The following is a 24,188-nucleotide window of genomic DNA, read 5'->3' on the forward strand; positions in this document are numbered from 1 at the left end:
TAATATGATAAGGTATTTATTTCCACATGTTGCAGATTTGTTCTGGTGTTTGTGGAATACCCGTTTGTGCCTATGTTGCAAGAAAGTGTGAGGAGGGAGGGGAGGAAGGAGGGACCCCAAAATCACCTCCAAACTTCACCTTTTTGCTTCATGTCACATTTTGTCTCCAGTCGAAAATTGTCTGGCTAACTGCTTAGTAGCAGCTAATCAAGGTCAGTAAGATAAAGCAGAAATATAATAATTATACACTATATTTTGCAGAAGCTGCAATATTCAAAGTATACACATTTGATTTTAGTGACAAGCAGAACGTATTTCCAACCGCCTTCTATGCAGGATTTCTGTAAATAGTCAAGTGCAAGTATACTAAGTAACTTCATTCTGTGTTTCAGAATGAAATTGCTCATCAGAAGTTTTATTATTAATGTTGTGCTCATCCGTCTGACATGGCTGGAACAAGTAACTCTTGTTTCTGTGCCCACTCAACAAACCTGATGCTTGTTGACTTCCTGACGATTACTCATTTATGTTCTCACAGTGGCTTTGATTTCCAAAATGCAGTAATGTTAAACAACCATAGCTCATTTTTCAATAGCACTTTAGTACCAGGTCTCCTCTTTGGACTTTTGGCCTTTTACTAGGGCATGATTGCCTTTACCTTTTGCAGCACACTTCTTTGAGAAAACTGCCTTATACAAGTCTTACTGATTGAGATTAGAGGGCGGTGCTAGGAACCAGAAACTTAGAAAAGCTTTTCTGCGCAGAAAAGTGGAAAAAACGCACTAAGTATCCTGATTTCTCATAATCAAATCCAGGCTTATTAAAAACTAAGAAAAAGTGTGAAAAGAATCCCCTGCTGAACAGAAACAGTGTACTTAGCATGCCGAGATTTACTTATTCCAAACTTAGTTGCAGGTGGAAGAAGTTCTAATATCTAATGAACAACTCATGGCTTTGACCTCTGGATAAGAAACCTGTCCCATATTCACTGTATGTAATATTACTTCTTTACCTAGGGTAGCTGTTGACATTTGTCAAAGCAATTTATCCCTGTTCTTTTCATGCAACTTGGGTTTTGACCTTCTCTAATGTTTTTTTGAAGTGTCATCTAAAGTGTGTCTTGCAATGGCCTTTACACATGGGCTTTCTGAAGTTCAGCATTTTTTTTGTGAAGCCACATCTGTCCATTGGGCAGATGTGCCATTCTCAGTTGAGGAAGCTCCTTCATCTGGCTGGGTTTGAAGGCATTAAAGCTAAGTTTAGCTCTCTTGGTTATTAAATATACATTTAATGATAGATTCAGCATGCCAAAGATTCTTTAAGGGAAAGCAAGGGACATAACACAATGTTTTGTTGCCATGCAGTAAGGCAGTTTATAACTGTCATCCTTTATTTCATCTTCAATCTGTAGTCTGACCTGATGTGGGAAGTGGAAAAGGATATTTCACAACGCTACCACTAAAATGCAAGCAGACATATAGAGCCATTTTGAGAAATGTGAGAAATTCAACTTCATTATAATACTGTTCTAAGGAAAAACATGGGTCTGATTGTTCGCTATTTAGAAGGATAAAATGTATGCTTGTGCTTTCCATCTATTCAGCTTTTTCCAGTGATTCTCAGTACAGTGTTGTTTGGCAAGTGGATTCTGTAGTTCCTGGGACAACGTACGTGTACTCTTCTGTTTTGTTCTTGGTTGGTCCTTGCTGCTTACGTAGCCCACGTTGTGGCCTGTGCAGTTTGCAGCTAGTAGACTCACCTGAGTTTTAGAGATCTCTGTGTTTCAAATTCCCTCTCAACTTCTATTTTGAAAGAAAGCTCCCTGTTTTTCTTGCAGAGAGTTTTTCTTGGTTTCCCTGATATTTTTCTTGCAGAGAGAGCCTTGAAACGTAAACTGGATATCTAGGGTTAAAGTGTTCCTACTGATTTATTTTTCCTAAACATTATTGATTATTTGGTCTTCTGTTCACTAAAGAGGTGTCTACTAAAATTTTGCTGGCAGGGTTGTGGGGAAAATGTCATAGTGTCAGGTTGGGAAAACGGGTTTTGTGTGGTATAGTTAGCCTAATGAAGGACTGGTATAAGGACTAGCTGTAAAAGAGTTTTTTGCTGGCATAAATTGCATTATCCCTAGGATAATTTGCTGACTAAGGTTAAAATGTAGGGCAAGCTCTGAGCTGGCCTTTTGAAACTGGTAGGATATTTCCTTAATTTTTCCCTGTCTTGGCAGTGCTCCATGGGAGGAATGGGCTGTCACTGATTAGATAGACTATCTGTAAATTCCCATGTTCTTCCCTGTGGAAAGCCTAAGGTGTGCCAGCTCTGCTGCGCAGCTATTGTGATTTCTAGCTGCAAAAAGACAGGTCATATAAACCTGTCTCATGAAAATCATAAGTCTTTTGGCAATTTTGATCAAGGCTTTTATTTTATTTTACCCTCTTTGTTTTTCCATATGCAAAGTGAGAACATAGTATGTATTTGTTTCTTGAAAGCTTTTTGAGGATTGTTGAACAAGGTATAAACATCCAGATGTGTCATACACAACACTTACTTGAACTCACAGACTCTCAGCTGAAGAGATTGCCCTTTACTATGCTTTCTTGGGGCCTCAGGACAAGCAGCTAGGTACCCTTTCTGTGGCAGAACTCTGACTGTGGCTTAAAAATTTTGTGGGTTTAATTTTGTGTGTGTGTGTAGTTTTTGCTAGGTTTTAGATGTCTCCCAAAGAATAGTCTTATTGATCATTTAACCTCCAACATTCTTGCTGCCTGTTTCAATCTAACATTTGACATTTTGAACAAAACAGTTACTTGCATAAATAAGCACTCGGATATCTTATCTGTGGTTTTGAGAACCTGCTTTTTTTGCCTACATGTATTTATTTGTTTGAAATTGAAGTGGGCTTGGAATCAATAATAAATTGGAAATACATTTAAAAGTCTGCTTTTTAAGTATTTTGTTTCCTGAGCAACACCCTCTTTACAAAACATTGTTTTGTTCATTCCTCCCCGCCCCAATTAGCTATCTTCCCTTTTAGTAAGGTTTTAATGTGTTGTTTTTTTTTTTCAGTAGAGAAGTCATGTTTAATTCAAAGTTACTTGCATGTTTTCAGTTATAGATGATAATTTGTTTGACTTTACACTCTCAATTGCCTTGAGTAATTTCCTGTAGAAATACATATAATCCATTTGCCTGTTTGAAGTATTAGTGTCATTTGCATAGCTGTGTGTAACACTTAAGCAAACCACTGGAGCTTAGGAAGGACAGATGATGCTTTTTAGTGGCAAACAGCAATACGATGGCTATTCTTTCTTCTCTCTGCTGAATAGATATGGCACCATCTTTTTTGAGAACTGGAAATTATGTTATCAAACTCACATGTTGTTTCGGTAAAGCAAGTATGCCAGCAATAATGTTATATTCATATTTTTGCTTGACATAAGTCAGTGTGGATTGATGTTGATTCTTACCTCATGACCTCATGTAGTATAGCAGAGAAAATATATTGTTAACACATCCCAGTTGGTATATGTCAGAATTCCATCACAGATAAAGCTGTTGTAGTTTTTAGCTGCTGGAGATGAAATGGTAGAAGGTTTAAATTTTATTGCAACCATGTATTAAAGCCACAGTTTGTTTGGTCCACTACAATAAATTCTGTGGTAAGTCCCTGAGTGGAACGTAGTATATATGGTTCTGCTCACCTATGTTTAGAAGAGGTGAACTCTAAGTGGGATAGGTGCAGAGAAGGACTACCATAGTAAGATAAATGGAGTGTCTGTTTTATATGGTAAGACTAAAGGAGCATGTCTTGATTAGTCTGTTGACATGAAAGCTTATAGGGAATATGATTGCTGTCTACAAGTATGTAAGACCACTGTTCAGGGGAAGTAAACAGGACAGTGCTGCTTAGGAGCAGGTGGGTACTAATGCAGCCTGAGCATACATTAGAAGTTTCTTTCTAACCATCAGAGCAATGAGGTTCCAAAACAAGCTTCTAATGGGAGTCTGGGAGCAAAAAATTGGTATGTTTAAAGTGTAGTTGAATTATTTTTTTAGGGTAAATTTCTGTGTGTACCTGCAATAGCAGCTCCAATGCTGTTTCTACACCAGATTTCAGTATTTTGGCCAACATGTCTTTTTCCTAGTACAGCAAAGACCTACATGAAACCATAGGGTCCAAATTTCGTTTCAGTTCTTAGCGAAAAAGTGTCCATTCAACTGATACTGCCTTTAGAATTGACAGCACTTGCCACTTTTGTTTGCCACATCCATGTCACGCTGCTTTTTGTTGGTGGAAGCCTGTTGGGAAGGTCAGCACTGTTCTGTCCCCTCTCTGATGCAGAGAGTCTTGAATTCTTTTTCTGTATTGTAGCACACTTCTCCACAGAAGGGGTGTGGGTTGGAGCACTGCTAGCGGGGTAGAGCTATTTCTTTAGGACACTGTCCTGAGGCTTGAGAGTTAGGAATTTGAATCTCATTGCCCAGAGAAGGCAAATGAAGGGAGGATTACTGCTCTTTGGGTGAGTCCCGTCCTGAGGAGGATTCAAAGCCAGATGGAAGTGCAGCACCCCACCTCCATCTTTCTTGAAACAGAGACCTTCAGTTCTTTGAATGTATGGTGTAGGCACCTATCATGCAGAGAGACTTCTCAAATTCAAAATCATAAGATGTTTACTCAGCATTTACAAGGAGCCATCTGAAGGCTGGGAGGGCATGAGGTTGAAGGTGCATCAGCTCCTTGGTGTTTCTGTTTAGCCAGCTGCTGGTAGCTCAGTGTTGGGCATGCTTTGAAACTCTTATTTCAGGTATCTTTCCTCAGGAGATTCTCAATCTGGCTTCTGGATGCCCTTCTGCAGTCACCCATTTAATTCCTTATGAACACCATACAAAAAGAGGAGAAAAGCTGGGGAAGCTTGACGAAGTTGTGTGCAGTCCTGCACCTAGATCTCAAACTGCCTTTGTAACAATTCTGTGCTAATGAGTATGCTTAAGTCTTTGTTACATTCTGTCCCTGAAGTTGCTGTGCTCCTGTGGCAGGCATGAAAATGAGTAAAATCCAGAAAGCACTTTGAAATGGTTTTTGCCAGAGTAGACTTTCACATTGCAGCAAAAATGGCCCCTCCTGGTTTTAGGGCTTATTATAAAGTAGCAAGTTAATTGTATTTCCTTCTTTCTCTCCTGGTTTCCTGTTTATGGTAAGACACTCCGTGTAATTCTTGTTTAAAATAAAGCTGATAATAAGCAGAGAACAAGTCTTTATCAGAAGCCGAAATGTTTCTGATGTTCAAATATTACTGGTGTTTAAGCGGCACATATTTCTTGTTTAATATTCAGGTATGGCATTTGTTTCTTAAAGACAGAGGGGAATACTTCTGTGATCAGAAAGACTAGCAGCTAGGAACAGCAGTGATGTGAGTCATTTTGACAGTGAGCAAACTTGTCAGAATGTTCACATTTTCAAGACTAGATGGTCTAAGGCATTCATTTTTTCCTAAATATTTTTCAAAGTCCTAATGAAAATTTAAACAGCTGTGTCTTGTGGTATATTGAATTGAAAAGATCATGAATTAACAATTCCGTTTTACTGCTGAAATAATATTTGTTTACTGGAAAGTCAAAATAGTAGCAACAAGGTTCAGTCAGGTTCTTTGTGATACTTTTAATAGCTGAATTTGACAGTCCCACTGTGTAAAAAATCCTGAGGAGAAAAGAGAGGTTTCGCAATGAACACATACATTGTAAGGCACTGAAATATTTTTTAACCAAATGAGTTTATATGTTAAGTATTTTTAACTTATAAGGTAATTAACTTGGTTTTTTTCCATAAGCCCTGTTTGCATTAATTAATTTCACATTGTCCACTTCTTTGGGATAAACTAGAATTTCACTGCATGTATATAATACCTTTTTGTTACAAAGTGAAAAGCGCATGATTTTGGATGAAATGTTGGTATATTACAGCCATTTCTTGCCTAGGGCCATCTGCATAGGAGAATATTCCTTTAACAGAATAAATCACAGATAGACTAGTGCAGACTTATTGGAACCATTCGTCTGTATCTCTGACTACTGTTCTTGCAAAAGATATTAATAAAGAGGCTCAGTGGATAAAAACACAGTATTTGTGAGAGACTACCTGCTTTGCACTGGTTTCAGAAAGAAAAAAAAATTGTGCTACATTCACTGGCTCTTTAATTCGGATTACCAATGATAATGCAGAGTCTACCGCTAAAGAAAGGTAGGATGCAGAAGCAGAAACATTAGTGCTAATCTGCTGCAGAAGGACTAGATAAATCAGCGCAGCTCTCATACATCACTAAGAGAGAAGCTGATTGCAACTTGACCATGTGCCTAAGTGGTCACATCAGCAACAAGAACGGAGCATGGATAAAAAAACTAAAATGTACCCTTAGGGCTACTTGCTGTGCAGGACCTATAATAACATCTCAATGTAAGTTTAAGATTTCTTTATTTTTTGTTTCCTTCTGTTGTGATTAATGTTGTTTACAAGGTTATGCTTTTATTTTGCATAGATTTAGGGGTAACACAATGGAGCGAAGTATAATACTAAGCAGATACTAGTTTGATACTGTTTATGTCTGTGAATAATAATGGGCTTTATTACTGTGTGTCTCAACATAGTTCTTTCTTTGAAGATGTTTTAATATTTAATCCTAACAGTCATAGCTCAGAAATTGAGTAAGGTTTAGGGTAAGACAGTAGTGAGATCTCTCTTATTCATTTCTCTCGTCTTACGTTTTAAAATTATTTGAAAGACAGAATGCCACGAATATATATATACTGCTTCTACCATAAGAATTTTACTTTTTTTTATTCTTTCTGTTAAGAAAAATGCTTGTAAAGAGTGATTTCTGTGGACCTTTTTATTCCTGAATTAAGTGCAGATGGTAATTTTCCTACAATTTTTTAAATTTGTGCAATTGTTTAATTTAATGTCACTTAAGCATCTGCAAAAAGGGAAGGCAGGAATAAGATGGAAACTGAATAAGCATTGATTGCTAGTCTGAAAATTAAATTTTAAAAGTTTTTGCAGTAAATCTGATTTCAGTTCATTTCTTACTAAATTAGATTATCATATTTAAATTGAGGCTGCTGTATAGCAAACAAATGTGTGAAACTATCCTGTGCAGCCCACATTTCCTGCTGTATCAGACTACAAAGATGTTGATTGTAGCTACCCAGGAATACTCTAATTGTAGAATTCAGAGCAGCATATTTAAATAATGCATGGGAAAATAAAAAGGAAAGGTGGAATTTTACTGTTGAGATGTTAAGGTGATGCTTTGTTCAAAGAGAAAAAATGTATAGTAAAAGCTATTGATGTGGAATCTCAGGCTCTCTCATAGCTTTAGGGAGAGGCAGGGAAACCCAAGACAGGTCTTGCTGTGCAGCCTGAAAGTGAGGGAAATTTGGAAGCACTTCTAAAAAAAACCCAAACCAATAATGCTTTGTTTATTTACTGATTTTTAGGGAAAGATAGGGGCTTCAAGCAAACAAATTTATGAAATATGAAAAAGGAGGATTGAAGGATGGATGCTTCAGTGATAGGAACTTGATAAAGTAAGTGTAAAGATACAGAAGAACATGATTTATTTTATAGTGGTGTAGCTATGGCCAAGTGTAATAACAGGAGGCTTACAAACAGAAGTAGCCTGCATGTGTTTGTTCTGCATGGATTTATTTTTGTGGCAATTAAAGAATGTAGGGATAGTTGTATGGCTATTGACCCCTTCACAGAGTTAAATACTCAGAATGTGGGCCTGTTTTAGGTCTTGAGACCCACATATTTGTGTAGGTCTTAGCCAAAATAAAAGTTAAGGTTTATCTATTAATAGTTGCAACTTCATGACAAGAATGATAGATGGGAATGGCGAAAGAGGAAGGTAAGGCTTTATGACAAAAAGGATGCTCACTGTTCCCAGCAAAATAAATAACCAACCTGGCCTACCAGCAGATGAAACATGGGCCAAGTGGAGAGTGCATTTTTGTACAAAATATGCATATCCATGATCACGCAGGCTCTCAGTCGTACTCAGCCCCTGAAGCTGAGGTCCCATTGGGAACCCGTAGCTTTAACAGTCTGACTTACAAAATAATAAACAAAGAAGGAGAGGAAAGCTGTAAGGCATTAGGAAGCAAAGAGGATTGGTGGTTACTTTGACCTTGTTGCCTCTGTTCTAATGTACCCAATGTGATATTAACTTGTAAACTCCATGGCAAAGATTCCTGTATTTTTGTTCTGTGAAATATTCTCCTTTCACACATGACACAATAATATAGTCAGTCTGGCTCCTCTTAATGGAGTTGGGGTTCTTGTTGGTAAAATAAAGGCACCGTTTTTTTCTGTGATCTGTGTTCATTGGAATATTAGGAGATTATTCTGGTTTACAAAGATAATGAAACAAGTAAATAGTTTTCCTTTTCTTGTAACTGAACACAATCTGTAAAGGTTCCTACCAAAGTTGTTTTTGACAGTTAGAAATGCTATGTCTGCTAAGATAGTCTACATTTGTGTTCATATTATGATCTTAAACACTTCTGTATGTTTCTGTGAAGTTTCACTTAAATTAGATGCTGAATGAATTGCATTGCATGTGACAAAACTGGACTTAGGTTACTACTTCTTTTAAGTTTCCTTTTTAGTTGAAGAGACAAAAGTATACTGAGTGCCTTCTGTAGGCTGAATTTGGTCTTGGATGCAGTTTCTGTTAGTCAAAACAAGGCACATCTTCCTCTAGAGTGAAATTCAGAGTTATCTGTTTATTATGCTGAGTGTGTCACTGTTACCAGTAAGCTCTTTCAGTAGACTCCAACCTAGTCTTAATTTCTACTTTTAGTTTTAGGTAATAAATTTATGCTAATTATAGTTTCTTGTACTTTAGAGAAAAGTGTGCTAATGGACACTAATCCCTGCACTTTCAGAGCTGCAGGGGGCTTACTGATGCCAATTTTAGTATATTGAATTTGCTTATACCTATGATATTCAGGCAAACAACATACAAAATATTCTTGCTCCCATTGAGTTTAATGGAAAAGCTCCTATTAACCAAGGTTACCAAGTCAGGGCCTGAAACCTTAAAACAGCATGAGCGTGAGGGTAGTATCTCACACACAAAAAAAAGTCTGTCCTGAGAAAAATACCTGAGTATAATCATAGGGGTTCAAACTGTTTTGATTAAACAGCATTTCTTCTAGTTTTCTGTCTACAAAGCAGTACAACTTCCACTTTTGCTTCGAAGTCTATCCTCTACTATCTCTGTGTTCGTCACAAAAGAAAACTGTATTGCCCCAAGGGGAAGCCCTTCAAGTTCTGTGATGCCAAAGGAGAAAGTGTACTGTTGTATTGCTGCAATGAATACATTGCATTCCCTTTCTGAAGCTTACCAGTTCTGCTAGCCAGGACAAGGAGTGACATGGCTTTCCTTCTTCCTGCTCCTCCTTGTCCTTTCTGGGCTCTAGTCACTTCTGATAAAAGGAAGCACCATTTCACAACTATCCCAAGAGACCTAAGAACTGTAGATCTTTGAAGTATGCGAGAAAAGCTCCCATCTTGCTTTATGCACACAGGCCTAAGAGCTCATTGATTTCTTCCACAAGTTCAATAATCACTAATCCATCCCACTGAATTGTGTCTGGAATACTCCATAACACAAGCAGCTTCCGACATAAAATGTTAACTCACATGCTACAGTATATAAAGTAGCCACAGATCAACTCACGTACTTTCACAGCATCAGTTACCACCTGAAGTACACTTAGAAAACTGTGATAAATGACTTTGCCCTCGGACAGCATTGCACATGCTGTGAAGAGAATACATGTGCTAACTGTTTGAACAAAGTGAACTCTCATCCAAGTATCATTTTCTTCTAGGGAAATAGTGAATCTCTGGAAGGGGAAGGAGAATTTTACATGTAAGTTGACTAAGACAAATAGTACCAGTTACAGCTTACAAGAAAAACTATTTTATACCTCGATTGGGTCCTCTAACCAAATCGTGGAACCTGTGTTGAAAACCATTTAACAATTATAAGCTATTATGGAAGAAGGTCATACCTGGAAAGGAATTTCCTTGGTATCTCTCCATCTAGCTTTCAGATTGTCTTCCAAGCCTTCCTAAATGCTGTCTTTGAAGCGGATTTCTTCCAGAACACAGTGAACTGCATGGTATCAGACTCTGCTGGGGCACACACAGCAATGATCTCAAACAGATAACTCCTAAGTACAACCACCCGTCTGATCTTTCAGTCTTATCTAAGGGAGACTTAAAATGAAAATATGTTCAAAAAGGCAGTCATGCAGACTGATGTCTATAACTCTGCTATTTGGTGAAAATCATAGACTCCTAATTAGGGTGACAATGTCTTGTGAAGCTTTTAACAGTTTTTGTTACCTCTCTGTTATTATCCTGGAAAGTAAATAGTTACATATTGGATAGCCATATGGATGATGTGTTAGTGTATTTTAAGAAGATTGCTCAGATGGCTTAGAGCCCATAATGGCAATGCCAGGATTTTTACATACTGGAAATCTAAACAAATAACTAAAAGATGGAGGGAGCAATCACTGAAAGAAAGAATGAGAGATAAAGTGTAGAATTCACCTTTAGCATTGATGACAGAGATGAAGGCCATGGGGACAGTATAGCATGACTACTCACAGTATACTTGGGCCATCTCCCAGTTAGCTTCCCATTTTGAGCTGGGGGAGCTGTATGGGTGGTTTTCCCTTGTTTCCAGTCAAGAGTACTAGGCTGCCAGTGCTCTTTTTGAAACTTGATGTTCTTGCCTCTGTTTTATATTTCCTCAGTGACTCTAGCTGAACTTCCCAGCAGAATGGGTGGAGTCTTAGGCTGAACTTGTCACCACAACTCCATACAAACCCCATTTCTCAACTTACCAACTCACCATAACAACTTCTTGTGATAACAAGGCCATTGAATAACCTGGCATTATTTTCTTTAGACATACGATGAGTGGTGAGAGGAAGGAAGGAGGCAGAAAGAAAGATGTGAGGAATAATGCAAGGAAAAATTCTTGAGGGACTGAATAATTCCTTCAGGGAGGTGTCTCTCATAATTTTTATTTGGTGCTTGAACACTGCTTATACAATATATACCTATATTTTCAATCTGTTTGAGTGAAAAAGGACCCTGTAATCCAAGTCCACTCATTGCACTATAAGTGTAACCTCACTGAAGGAAAGGAACTGTTTGAAACACTGACACTTTCGTATTTTAGTCAGGATTTATCATGATCTGTAAAGCACATCATTCTTATAACAAGAAAGCTTCAGATGTTTTAAACCCTGGCAATTTTTCATGCAGCAAACAGATTTGAGAAATACCCAGGCAGCAAGCCTTCTCTCAGTCGAGACAGAGTGGGCTGTTTTATATCAGGAGCTGCATTTCCTACTTTGCTTCCTCTGCCAGAAATTCTCTTGCCAGAAACTCTGTCATTTCAGCTTTTATCTGTTTTTGAGGGGAAGGAAGTTAACCATCCCAGTAACATCACCATCACTGTAACAAAACAATCTGCAGACATTGAAAGGCTACAGAAAACCAATAATTGCACACAAATGCATAATTTCCCAAGGCCATGATAAGCAGTGATAAGATTGTCAGCTCCATTTTAGAGTGGGGAGATACTTCAGTACAGATCTATGCCTTTAATATGAAAGTAATCTGTGGACAATTCTGAAACAGCAGGGTGATGAATATGTTTGTTTTATGTCAGTTACTACTTCTGCTGTATTGCTACATATACAATTAACTGTTACAGCCAGTACTATGTTCTGGTACTGGATCCATGTCTTTGAAGGAACGCACAAGCACAGTTTAGATTTTTCAAGAGTGTAAAAAATAAAATATAGTCATGCAAATTTTCATTGTTTGGCTACAGGAATCAGAACTTTGTCCTCTTTAATCTAGATATGTATGTACAGACCACATAGGCTTCAGTGGAAAAGCCCTTGCATGCTTTTTATGGAGAATTTGACTAAGAGTGGTTGATAACTGAGCCAGCAAGTTGGAGGCTTAAACACACATGAGACAGCCTATTTTTTATAGCATGTGATAACAGTGTTTCTGACTGACGAGTTCTTTATTCTATGGGTAGGCTATATGTTAGTAGAGGGTATTTGAATGTAAGTGTGGAGCTCAGCTTGCTGAGAGTTAGTATGTAGTGCTCAGCAGTCAGAGAGATCCCTCTAAATTTTATTTGTTGCTAGTCACAGAATCACAAAAGAGTAGGGGTTGAAAGGGACCTCTAGAGATCATCTCATCCAACCTCTCTGGAGAGATGCTCCAGTCCCTGATCATCTTTGTAGCTCTCCACTGGACTCTCTCCATTAGTTCCCTGTCTTTCTGGAACTGGGGAGCCCAGAACTGGACACAGTACTCCAGATGTGGTCTCATTAGCGTGGAGTAGAGGGGGAGGATAACCTCCCTCGATCTGCTGGCCACACTCCTTTTAATGCATCCCAGGATACCGTTGGCCTTCTTGGCCACAAAGGCACAGTGCTGGCTCATGGTCAACTTGCTGTCCCCCAGCACTCCCAGGTCCTTCTCAGCAGAGCTGCTTTCTAGTAGTTCAGCCCCCAGCCTGTACTGGTGCATGGGGTTGTTCCTCCCCAGGTGCAGGACCTTGCATTTGCTTTTGTTGGACTTCACGAAGTTCCCCTGGGCCCAGATGTCCAGCCTGTCCAGGTCTCGTTGGATGGCAGCATAGCCTTCTGGTGTATCAGCCACTCCTCCCAGCATGGTACCATCAGCAAACTTGCTAAGCGTACGCTCTGTCCCTTTGTCCAGGTCATTGGTGAATATGTTGAATACGTTGAACAGGACTGGACCCAGCACAGACCCCTGCAGAACACCACTAGTTACGGGCCTCCATCCAGACTCTGCCCCGTTGATCATGACCCTCTGAGCTCTGCCCTTCATCCAGTTCTCAGTCCACCAAGTCATTTCAAAAGTTAGTGGTGCGGTGAATGGCAACATTCCAGATTGCATCTCAGTCAAATGGATTATTCTTTAGAGCAGTGCTTTTCTGGGGAAGATAATATCCAGGGTCCAGATTTGAAGGGTGTTCTGTGGTTTTGGTGAACTCACCTGAGAAAAACAGTCAATACTTCATACAAGTGTAACTGCTGAAATTCTGTAATGTATTTGCTGTCTATGCCAAGAGGCAGTCAGTGAATGCTTACAAAGGGAGGTTTTTGGGTGAGGAGTAAAAAAGCATAACTGAGGAGAGACCATGCCAGGGATTAAAGTAACATATGATGTATCTTTTATTTTCTTTTTTCCTTTTTTTTTTTTTTTTTTCCAAATTAAGATCTGTAGTGTGCTAGTAACTTCATGGCAATGACGACTAAAGTGGTTATTATCTTTGTTGTACATGCGTTACAACCAAATTTGAAAGCGCCTAGCACCTATCCAAAAGATCTGTGACATTTATACTCCAGTGGTGATAGCAGTGGTAGTGGTGTGGGGTGTTGCAAAACAAGAAGGTTGAACAGGGGTGAAGCACAGACTTTCTGAAGGAGCTGGAGCACTGGAAGACTAAAAGAAAGCTGTTAATGCAATATAATATATATTAATGCATAATCAAATATACAGAGAGCAAGTGATCAAAAATACAAGCCCACTTGCATTCTTTATTACCTGAGAACATTTGTTCCCATTGAACGTAGTCTTGAAGGCTGCTTTCCACCCCAATATGCTCTCCCTAATTCACTGTATTTTTACTCACATATGTATATAAAGTCCTCCAAATAATCTAAGCACAAAAATCCTGCACAGAAAGGATTTTATAAAAAAGCTGAATGTTAATGCTCCAAAGAGGACTAGAGTATCTCCTGGGATTAGTGAGTAGGTGGGAGGAGTTGATTGCCTCAGGCATAACCCAGGGGCATTAATTCCAGCTAGTCATTAATCCCCCTGTAATGCCCTATGCTGATGCCACAGTTCCTGTTAGAACATAGAAATAGAAGCTGACTGACCTATAGATTTTGATGGGTTATGTTATTCTTGTAATGATTGCTTATACTTCTGAATGCTCATCACTATAGTGTTGGGCAGAGTTTCAGTTTATAAGCTTCATGTCTTTCCAGAGACTTAATGCTTTGTTTGTTACTCACAGGAAGCCTGCAACAATGTTATTGGTGTGCCATTCTGTCCTAGCCTTTCAATAAATCTTGAAAACATTGTAGCCTATATGAGGTAAGCTCCGTGTATTGAGTGCTGGGAAAGCGAAATTTGTATCAATAAACTCTAAAGATAATTAGCGTACGTATCTTCATATCTAGAGAAAATGAAAATTGAACATGTGGTTCCTTTACTCAGTGGTGGCCATGTAAGGCAAAGTGTAGTCTAGGTTGCATTTATTTTAGTTTTTGGTTTGTTTTTTTTTTTAAAAAAAAAGTCCTAAAATTTTAATTTGTTTCAATGCCCAAAGAAATGGCAATAAAGGAGAAACTAGTAAACCATTTAGAAGCAACTGCCATCCTGTGCCCTTTACATTTGTGCTCATGTACTCAGCAGTTTACAATAAAAGCATTGCTCGGCAGATCTTAAAGTACAGGAGGAAAAAGTTCAAGAGCAAGAGACAGCCCCCAGCTCCCAGCTTAGCAGATCATGTGAACACACATGACTCTAAGCAGCACAGAGTTTAGGTAGCAAACAGCAGCTGTGAGAATTTCCAGAATGCGAGACTTGCATGTCTGTTTGAATTCTCCTAAAATGTTTTTGCTCAAGAAGAAAGTTATTAATCTGTCCTTTACATAGAATCCTTCTTTGTCAGGGATCCCAAAGTGTTTTACAGATGTGGAGATTTAGTACTGACATGCACATGTCAGAGGGAAAATTAACAGACTGCACCATGGTTGCACAGAACTTTGGCAATGCAGAAATATGACTACAGATGGGCTTCACTACTACATTCCCTGAAAGACCATACAGCAATACCGCGTACCAGCTGAGGTCGGGAAGTGTGGGATACTTTACTCAGCTGAAAACATAGGTGAGTTAACAACACTAGACTGTCTGAGAACAATGCCGAACTGCTTTAAAAAGAGAAAAAGCAGCAGCTGAGCTCTCTATAATTAGCACTTGTGGTGAAGACTTAGATTGTATTGCTGAAATGTGAAATTCCAGCACTACAATGATTCCAAGAAAGAGGGTATGAGGTTGTTTGAGGATTGATTTAGGATAAATAACCACTTCCTACAGTGCCGTCTATGCTCATTATTTACCCAGCTGGGCCTTGTTTAGTTTATGAATTCAAAATTGATCACAGCAGAGAATGTTGGGGCATATTAGAGCAAAAGAGGAGGCTTAGGATAGACTGTGTTTAGGTATACAAAAAATGTCTGAAATATATAGATTATATAGGATAATTTGTACTTAAAGTTTAGCAATGCCAGTATAGAAGAAGGTTGATATACGTGGTTTTTTTTCCTCTCCTTATATGTGAAATCTTGTTGACCCTTGTGCCCATCTCATACACACAGAGGGAAAAGAGCCTAGGGCCAATGTTCTTTCATTTTAGGAAGACTAGTTGGGATTCTTTTCTGTTCGGTTCCATTTGCTAATTCTAACATCTAAGCACCTTTCCTTGAAAACCAGCATTTTCAGAATGGGTGTTTTTCAAAGGCGTACGTCACTCCTTTTCCTTCCTCTGACTTTACTGTTATAGTTTGGCCTGCCGCTGTGCAAGAAGAGGACAGATGAGGGAAGGAGGCAGTGGTAACCCTCTTTGCCCCGCTTACTGCCCATTCTCCCCCTTTCCACTGGCTCAGCATAAATTCTGTACTGTTTACAGTGCTGTCAGAGAAAAAGAGGGGTGGGAGGGAGGAAGAGAAGAGAACAAAGTGAGAATTGGAGGAAACATTTACCCTCTGGAGTCATTGTGAGGCAAACATGCGTCCATTCACCCGTCTGAGAATCACTGTAATGTAAATTAGACCATTTTAGTGCATAATGAGGATTTATTCTCTTATAGCTGGCAGTTAGTTAATAAAGTCTTAATTTCATTTCTCTGCGACTCAAGAGTTTTTAAAAACTGTACAAGGTAAATGATGAATTGACTCAGCAAACTAGTCACTTAGAGACTGTATTTACCAGGTGAATCAGGGGAGCTGACTGAGGTGACCCTGATCTTCCACACAGGTACGGGTGAGGCTTTATCAAGTACCACCTGTTGGCCTAAGCATTCCTGCAGAAACCCACAGGGGATTGTGCTAACCTGCAGTATAAGCACGGTACTGAAAAATTCATGTGGAATTAGGGGTTCGTGTCTTTATCCCAGAAGGCTGAAAGTAGATTCCTCTGTTATGATTCTCTTTCTTAGCAGATCTCCTGTCTGTTAGCTTTGATCAGTAGGGTCTGGAGTATTCCTGACTTCTGTTTCAAAGGTTGCTCTATAGATAGGAGTGTCTGAAACTGGAGGGAGGGTGTATGGAGCTCTGTGCAGACTTAATGCAGCAGAGTTTAATGTGTGTTGGACACAAATGGGGGGCTGCAGTACCTGTACATATAGGGACAACTGGAAACCACTGGGCTAAACCCATTCAAAGACAGTAGTGACTTCCTGCTCCTTGACTCAAGTGTTCCAGAGAGGGATGAGCAATCCTTATGTGCTGTTTCCAAAGAGACATGTCACTGCAGTTTGATGCTGACTTATTGCTATTTGAATTTATCTGGTTTGAGTTTCCTTTTTCTTTGAAAGGACTTTTTTTCCCCAAATATTTTTAAACTTCCTTCCTGATGTTTGTCTTTTTTCCAGATTCCAAAATTAGATCAAGTCACATTTCCTCATGGAACTTCTGCTGCAAGGAGGCACTGAGCTTTTGCAGCCTCTAGTCTGAAGGTGCCTGCTCCAGTGGATGACCTGCGCTGTCATGCACGCTATGCAAAAACAATTGGACAGTGGCAAACTTTAAAGTTAATGCATGTCCTGATTGCTGTCCCACCCCCCTCAGCTTGTGCTTTCTGACTCTTGCTTGATGTCACCGAGGCCTGTTTGTTGAACGTACTATTTAATCCATGACTTGCCTGCTGCATTCTTGTTTGACCTGTTAACTGTTAAACCAAAAAAGTTATTTTAAGAATTGGCTTGTCAAAGAGAGCATATCTCCTCCCTTCAAAGACCTCTAAGGATGAATACTTGATTAAAATGTGACTGCAGCATTAAAATGGGTGCCCTGTGTCTTTCTGTAAATGAATGACTAGCAAACATGTGGACTGTCTAGTTTTTAATTGGCAAATTATTCAGTGGATGCTTCAGGGGGAATTGCAGGGGAGGGTGAGGAGTTAGTTGATTTTTAGATTAATTCATTACTACTTTTATTCCTAGAGATAGTCTGAAGATGACTAAATACCCAGGTGCATCCACAGATTCAGTTGAAATTTTCTCTCTGGAAATGAGGAAGAGGACATGCTCTAAAACATGGGATAAACCCCTAGGTCCTGACTTGGGCAGCCCCACATCAAAACCAGGAGGTTAGGTTTGTGGTCGTCTTAGTAGTGGCTGTATGTATGACCCATGCAGCTGCTGCATCATCCTTTTTGCCTGCTTCTGTTCGCCTGCTGCTTTCTTTGTGAACTCCAGTGAATGGCTGCTGATAAAATCTGCTCTCAAAAGGGCTTGGAGACCAAATGCCTGTCCATTTTAATACTCTGATGGATCAGAAGGACAGTGAAATCTTTAGATATTATTATATGCTCTACAGAAGACTCTAAGACAGTCAGTACAGAGAAGGAAAATAATGGATAGACTTATTGTACAGTTATCTAAATATACTACTAAAACTTTTGACACTGTATCAGTGTACTGGAAAATACCATGGAATGGGGTATCAGGACAAGGGAAGAAGCTGTTTAATTTTAATTTTGAGTTTAAAAGCCTTGATAGCACTTTTTAAAGAGAAGAGACTGCTCCATTTGATATGTATGAGTTTGATGTTGCTATCTTTGCTTCTGTAAGTGATGCAATCCAATCTAACAGCTCATGAGAACTGAGGTAAGACACAAAGGGCTCCAGAAACAGTCTGAGTATGTCTCTTGCTGGGTCGGCACAGGGCTCCTGCAAAGGTCTTTGACTAATTTTCTTTTCTTGATAGCTGGCTGCTGAATTCTAGAAACAGAACAGCAGAAAGTATTTTAAAATGAAAGAACAAAGCCTTAAGGGCTACTGTTATTTCCAAAGTACTCTCTTTCAAACCAGAAAGCATGGTAGAAGTGAGATATGCGGGCAGCCTCTAGTACCTAGATTCTCCCTGCCCTGTGGACAGGCCAAGGGGTAGTGGTGCCAGCTGTAGTCAGAGATTTTTTTTATGTGCTCCATGGTCTGCAAGATGAACAATTGGAAATGGTGGACTAGTCTAGGTATTCATCTTTGTACAGTTGGAGACACAGAGACATTGCACGCAAACTCAGGGTGGACGGGAGTCAACTGTTGTTTTAGCTTTTCTTTCAGTGGAAAAGGGGCTATTATTTTTAATGAAAAGGAAGGTATATAAATGGATCTTGAATCACCTTCATGTTACATTTTTCATTTTTGGCTGATGTTAATTAAATTGCCCCAGTGAGATACTCTGAAATGCAGCATGGAGTGGAATATATACAGTATGTAAATATGTGTGCATCTTCTTTGTTTCCATTGAAAGATTGCTAAATGTTATATGTAAGATGTGAAAACCAACTTATTTTAACATTGGAAAGCAAAACCAAGTGCTCTGTTGCTTTTTTAGTGTTTTATAATGTGCTTTGGTTACTCTCGTAAATGTCTAACCAGTCTTGTACAGAAAAAAGTGGCTATTTTCTCATGTTACAAAGAGACAAATATTGTGTGAAGATTTGTCTTGCTCCTTTCTGGCCATTTGTTCTTGGCTCTGCAACAATTTCTTAAAGACCCAAATCTGTTCACTGATCCCTGTCCACAGTAGGGCCCCCTCTGCAATCTTTGCAAACCTGGCCAAGAAGATGACATGTTTGGCACAGGAGTAGGAGCCAACAGCTGCTAGGGCATAGGCCGTTCTTGCTTTTAATGCTTTGTGTTGTGGGACCATGGCCAACAGCTACAGGCTGCATGGGAACGTGTGAAGGGGTTGGATGTAACCTGCATTTGCACTGCTTCTTCAGAAAGGGAATTCCAAGAAAAGAGATTTATAGATGGAGTAACATCATGCATTGCCACTCAATGTCATCAGTGGCTGCTATGAAGTTTTAAAGCTGGGAATATAGGCAATTAGATGCTGATGAAGAATAGAATGCAGATGGGGGGAAGGAGGGTACAAGAGGGTTGCAAGAGGGTAGTATTGAATAGCTACATCCATAACTGACATGAGCTTGAAGAGTACATTAGAGTTGTACCTAAATGAAAGCTTAGTATTTGAGATCTTTGTTGAAGCAAGCCATACTATGTTAGGGGAAAAAGAATGTTTAAAAAATGTTTTGTTACAACTTATATTTACAGTTTCAAGGTGCAGCTGAGATGACTTCTATGATTAACAGAAGAGTCTCAGTGGCTTCATTGCAGGTGCACTCCTCTCTTAGGACTCCCTGGTTTTAGCTGGTAGCTTTGGTTTTACTAATATTGGTGATTTCTGTCACCTCTTAAGACAACACTGAAGAGCCAGAAATAGGTTTTCAATTGACCTGCAAGGTATATTTTGAAACATCACAGAAAGGTTTTGAATCTAGGCTGACCTTACTGTTGGGTAGCAATGCCCAAACACGATGGACTGGGTGTCATCATCTTTGTACGGCTGCTCCTCCTGGATATTTCAAGGATTGGCCATATGGCCTGGTAATGGGACATATGCAGTAGTACCTCATTCTTATTAACAGTTTGAACTCAATACCAGCTGCATGTATCGTATACCCTTGTAATTTAAATTGTAATGGTGTGCAACAACAGCAATAGCTCAGTTAAAATATATTTAGAAAAAAATGCACAAGGTAGATTAAATTGTTGGTCTAACCAAAATGTTGACTCCAAGTATGTTATGTTGAATTTGGACAGAATGGAGGCCTGGGAGAATATATAGTCCCTGTAATGCTGCTGGACAGAAATTTTTTTTAGTCGTAATGGAACTGTAATTAAAATTCCTGCTGGTCTTTCACTGATTGTCCTGGCCATCCTCTGTGCTGAACACTTCTGAAATATAGCTTATCATAGCAAAGTTTCTCCAGCTTTTCCCCCAGCTTACTCACAATGGGAAAAGGTTTTCCATTTAGCCAGGGGAGGCTTGTCAATCCCTAGTTACCCTTGCACCCAAGCTCCTGTTTTTGTGCCAGCTTGCATGCTTACCCTTAGACATATTCATCTCCCGGGGAGACAGTGCTGGCTTGCCAGACTGGAGTTGCCCTGAACAGCCAGTATAATGGTTCAAATTAGGGCTGCTGTTTTGAGAAGCTGCCTCTGACATTAAAAGAACAGAATTGGCCCGGTGCTTACCACTTTGGAAAAGCCATCCTCTTTGGAAAAAGTATTTTAATTCTGAATAAAACATTGGGTTGGCTTTTAGCTCATGAATAGCACTTTATGCCACTTCAATAAATATCAGTATTGACAAGTAACCACATCATGTCATGACCTTATGTAAGTGCATGGCAACATTCCAAGTTAATTTTGGCTATTATTTCTGCAATTGTGTGGGACAGGTTTTTGTAGGTATTTGATTCCTAGTTAGGCAGTGCTTTTGCAGGCAGGGGCTGTAAAACAACCTGACAATTATCTAGGCTCAACAGACTAGTCCTGGCTTCAGACACTGACAGTATCTCAGGTGCTTCCTTTCCAGACGACTCCTGAAGAGTTTGCTTCTTCAAGGAGCAAGTGAAAGCTGAAAGTTGACAGACATCTGAAGAGCTATAATTTTATGGAGAAGTTTGGGAAGCAACATTGCTTTATTAACAGGGAAAGGTCAAGCAATTAAAAGTCACTGGAAGACAAATGCCCTCACATCCTACTTGTGCCCTCCAGAGTCCAGAGGAAGGGTTGTCTACCAGTGTGCAACCAGGGGTCCTCACTGGGCCCCTGATTCAGGCAGTCTGCTTTGTGCTTGGACAACTAAATGAAACACCAAATGACTCATCTTCTGCAGCTTTAGAAGCTTCTAATACTACTGTAAGATCACTTCCTGCACACTTCTAACCAGCAGTTGCATGCCCTTGTCATGTGCTGCATTCCAAAGGTGAACTTCTCCATCATGGTTCTCCCTTTTATGATTGTATTTGAACAGAGGGTCGTCTTCATTTAATAACCCTCTTATGGTAGTTGGAGGCTTGATAAAGACAGGAGCTCATAACCCTATGTGGAACTCACAGGTTGTCACAAGCATCTTCTAGGATTGTTAAGAGGGCCAGCACTTAGGTAACTGTGTCTCTGAATGCTTAAATGTCTTTAAATTCTGTTTCTGGGGCCACTGAATGTCAATACCACATAGTATCTGAAATGCCTAAGTCATTGCTATAAATGGAGCGTGGTTGCTTAAGTCATTCTGGTGCTTTGGGAAATTTTGTACCCTCGGCTTGTTTGCCAATTAAATAGGGAAGGTTATTTTGTTGCAGATGATTTGTGTAGGCTATCACTCAAAATATTAACATTATGAAGTGTAGACTGCTGCCAGGTTTCTCTTGACATTTTTTATTTAGTGCAGAGAAAAGCAGATTGAGGTTCGTCACTTAGTGTTGGATGGAAGGCCCTCGCTCTCTCAGTGCTCTGTTTCTATACAGCAATCAAATCCCACATACTGTATTATATTCTGCCAGGAAATCTGCTAACCTTTCATATAATATGTAATAGGTTTTATAGCCAGTGCTGCAGAGCCATTTTCCATACAGGAGGATTTTCAGCTATTTTTTTCTGCTGCCTTGGTAAGATTTGCAATGGTTCTTTCTATGCTGCCAGATGTTGTACATAAAACAGGAAATTATATACTATTCTCTTGCTTATTGAGCAGAGAGAAGAATCTACTTTTAAAACCTATCTGGGAGAGGTTGTTAGAAATGCCAAGTTTAAAGAGGCAGATCAAGTGTGGGAGATGAGAAGGCAAGACAAAACTTGCCTGCATGTGACGATGAATGTTAAATCTCAACTGAAACACCGTTGATGTACTGACATTAAAGGGAATGTACTGAATATATAATCATTGTGGATATATGCATGGGGTTTTGTATTGTAAGATAATCAAATGAGTAGTTCTTTGTACATACATTTACTGACACTGATGGGAATCTCAGGAGAGATCTAATGATCTATATTTAAAGAGATATCAGCCCAATTACGCACTGTGGTGTTTGTCTGTCTATTCCTGAAGGAATGCAATGTCAGAATAATACTATTTTGGTTGGGATCCTTAATCTACATATCTGGAAGCGTTTTACAAATATTAAGTATTTAATTCAGTAGCATTCCACTGGGTTGTGTTCACAGGGATGGTGATGCACTGATTATAGACTTAAAGAGTCCCTCATGAACAACCGTAGTGACCAGCTGGTCACCCCTGGCCCGTAGGTTCTTCCTACCTGGCCTATGGCTTTTTCCTGTCAGGTACCAAGGAGAGCAGCTCTGTGGCCACTGGACTGCCTAATAGCCAAGTGGCTCCTGCTGCCCCTCAGGCTCTTTCAGTCTCTGCACACTGGACTCTGCCACTTCCTATCCATGCAGGAAGAGACTGTGGTCTGGGCTGTGTGACAAGGGGCCACCACAAAACTGGCCTCTGGATGCTGTAGCTGCAGAGGTTTGACCATTCTGCTGCAAAGCATGAGAAAAGAACCATAAAGGAACACATCAAATATCATGTTATTTCTCATTAGTAAGCAGTGCCTAACATATGACACTGAGAATTATAGTTCTAAGGGGATACATCTTTTATCTTTCAGAAACTTCTAAAACATACTAATAAATTCAGAGATTATTTGAGTCAGGCTCTTTGTAGCCTTTTCTACTAGACAGAGCCACTTTAGGAGTTGTTCATATGCCTGTGTGTTACTGTTCTTTGAACTAGTTAGCGCGATGGTGAGGCATCTAGATAAAATGTAGCTCTGTGCAAGTTAGAGAAATGACAATCAACTTCTCTACTGGGACTACTGCTCCATCAGAGAAAGTGTCAGCTGAGTCCGAAGTCTTGTCACTTTTACCTTTTCATCTTCTGGTAGCTTAAAACAGCTTTTCTGGCCACCATCACCTCCTTCTGCTACTAGTATACACTCTGGGAACCTGAATTACATCTCTGTTGCTCTAGTTAACCTGGTACCTGAGCATTATTTGAGTTTTAAATCTCTTGGAAAAAAGTCACACTGGCATGAAATCAGAGTAACACATTGATGTGTTGTACTGTGTTGTATGAACACATATGTGTACATGTGTTACAATGTGACGTAAGGGTCTGACGCACGACTGTCATGCATCAGACCCTTAGTTTCTGTCGTGAGGCAGAGCAGATCAGCAGGCCTGAGATGGCAGTGTTGGTCTTGCTTGGAATCTTAGTTAATTTTACATCTCCTCTTTTTTGCTCACTTCTTCATTAAAATGGCACCTTTGGACACTTGTAGCAATTTTCATTTTTAAGAGGCCAGATTTGATCCATGCTATTGTTGATAAATGGTTCCCTATGAAGTATTCAGGCACTAAGACTTTTTTCTCTTGTCTGGATTTTCCCCTTGTTTCTGTTTGCAGGAGGGATTAGCTCTGACACTCTCTGGGCAATGCAGTCATTTAGTAGGTCTGCAGGCCTCTTTACACTGCTCTTTGTAATCATGTCAGATTTGTAAAACCTGTCAAGTTTGCTAAGCTTAGGTGATACCAGTGATGTGAAAACTTTGTGATTTTGACGTGGTAAAACACCACCAGGTGTTTTTCAAGGCAGTGGCAGAGTATGTCATACCTATTTCATAGAGCATTTGTTTACTGCTTTTGGAACTTACTGCAATTTCCTAAAGTTTGGAGGTGAAAACAATTTCTGAAATTGTTATGTGATTATTCTGTAGCATCAAGGATGTAGTGGGGGCCTTTTAAGTCCTGTGTTCATCCATGTTCCCTATTAGTAAGGTAGTGCAACAGAGCCTGGGAATAGAACAGGGCCTGGACACAGCTGGAACGTAGGCTGTCTGCATGTGCCCCTTCCCAAGGATGAAATTTCCCACTGCAGAAATGAACAGGAAA

General features: G+C 39.6%; 1 protein-coding gene across 6 annotated transcripts in view; it reads left to right on the forward strand.

Annotated features, from left to right (window-relative positions):
* RAPGEF4 (Rap guanine nucleotide exchange factor 4) overlaps positions 1-24,188 on the forward strand; it is a 157,432-nt gene that overhangs the window by 39,456 nt on the left and 93,788 nt on the right. Inside the window, exon 1 of one of the 6 annotated variants that reach the window (XM_064451610.1) lies at positions 6,369-6,454. The exons of the other annotated variants lie outside the window; for them this stretch is intronic. The gene's annotated coding sequence lies outside the window, so the exon portion shown is untranslated. Of the gene's footprint in view, positions 1-6,368; positions 6,455-24,188 lie in introns of those variants that run through there. 6 annotated transcript variants of the gene reach the window in all.

Source organism: Phalacrocorax carbo, chromosome 5 (genome assembly GCF_963921805.1).
Source record: "Phalacrocorax carbo chromosome 5, bPhaCar2.1, whole genome shotgun sequence".
NCBI lineage: Eukaryota > Metazoa > Chordata > Aves > Suliformes > Phalacrocoracidae > Phalacrocorax > Phalacrocorax carbo.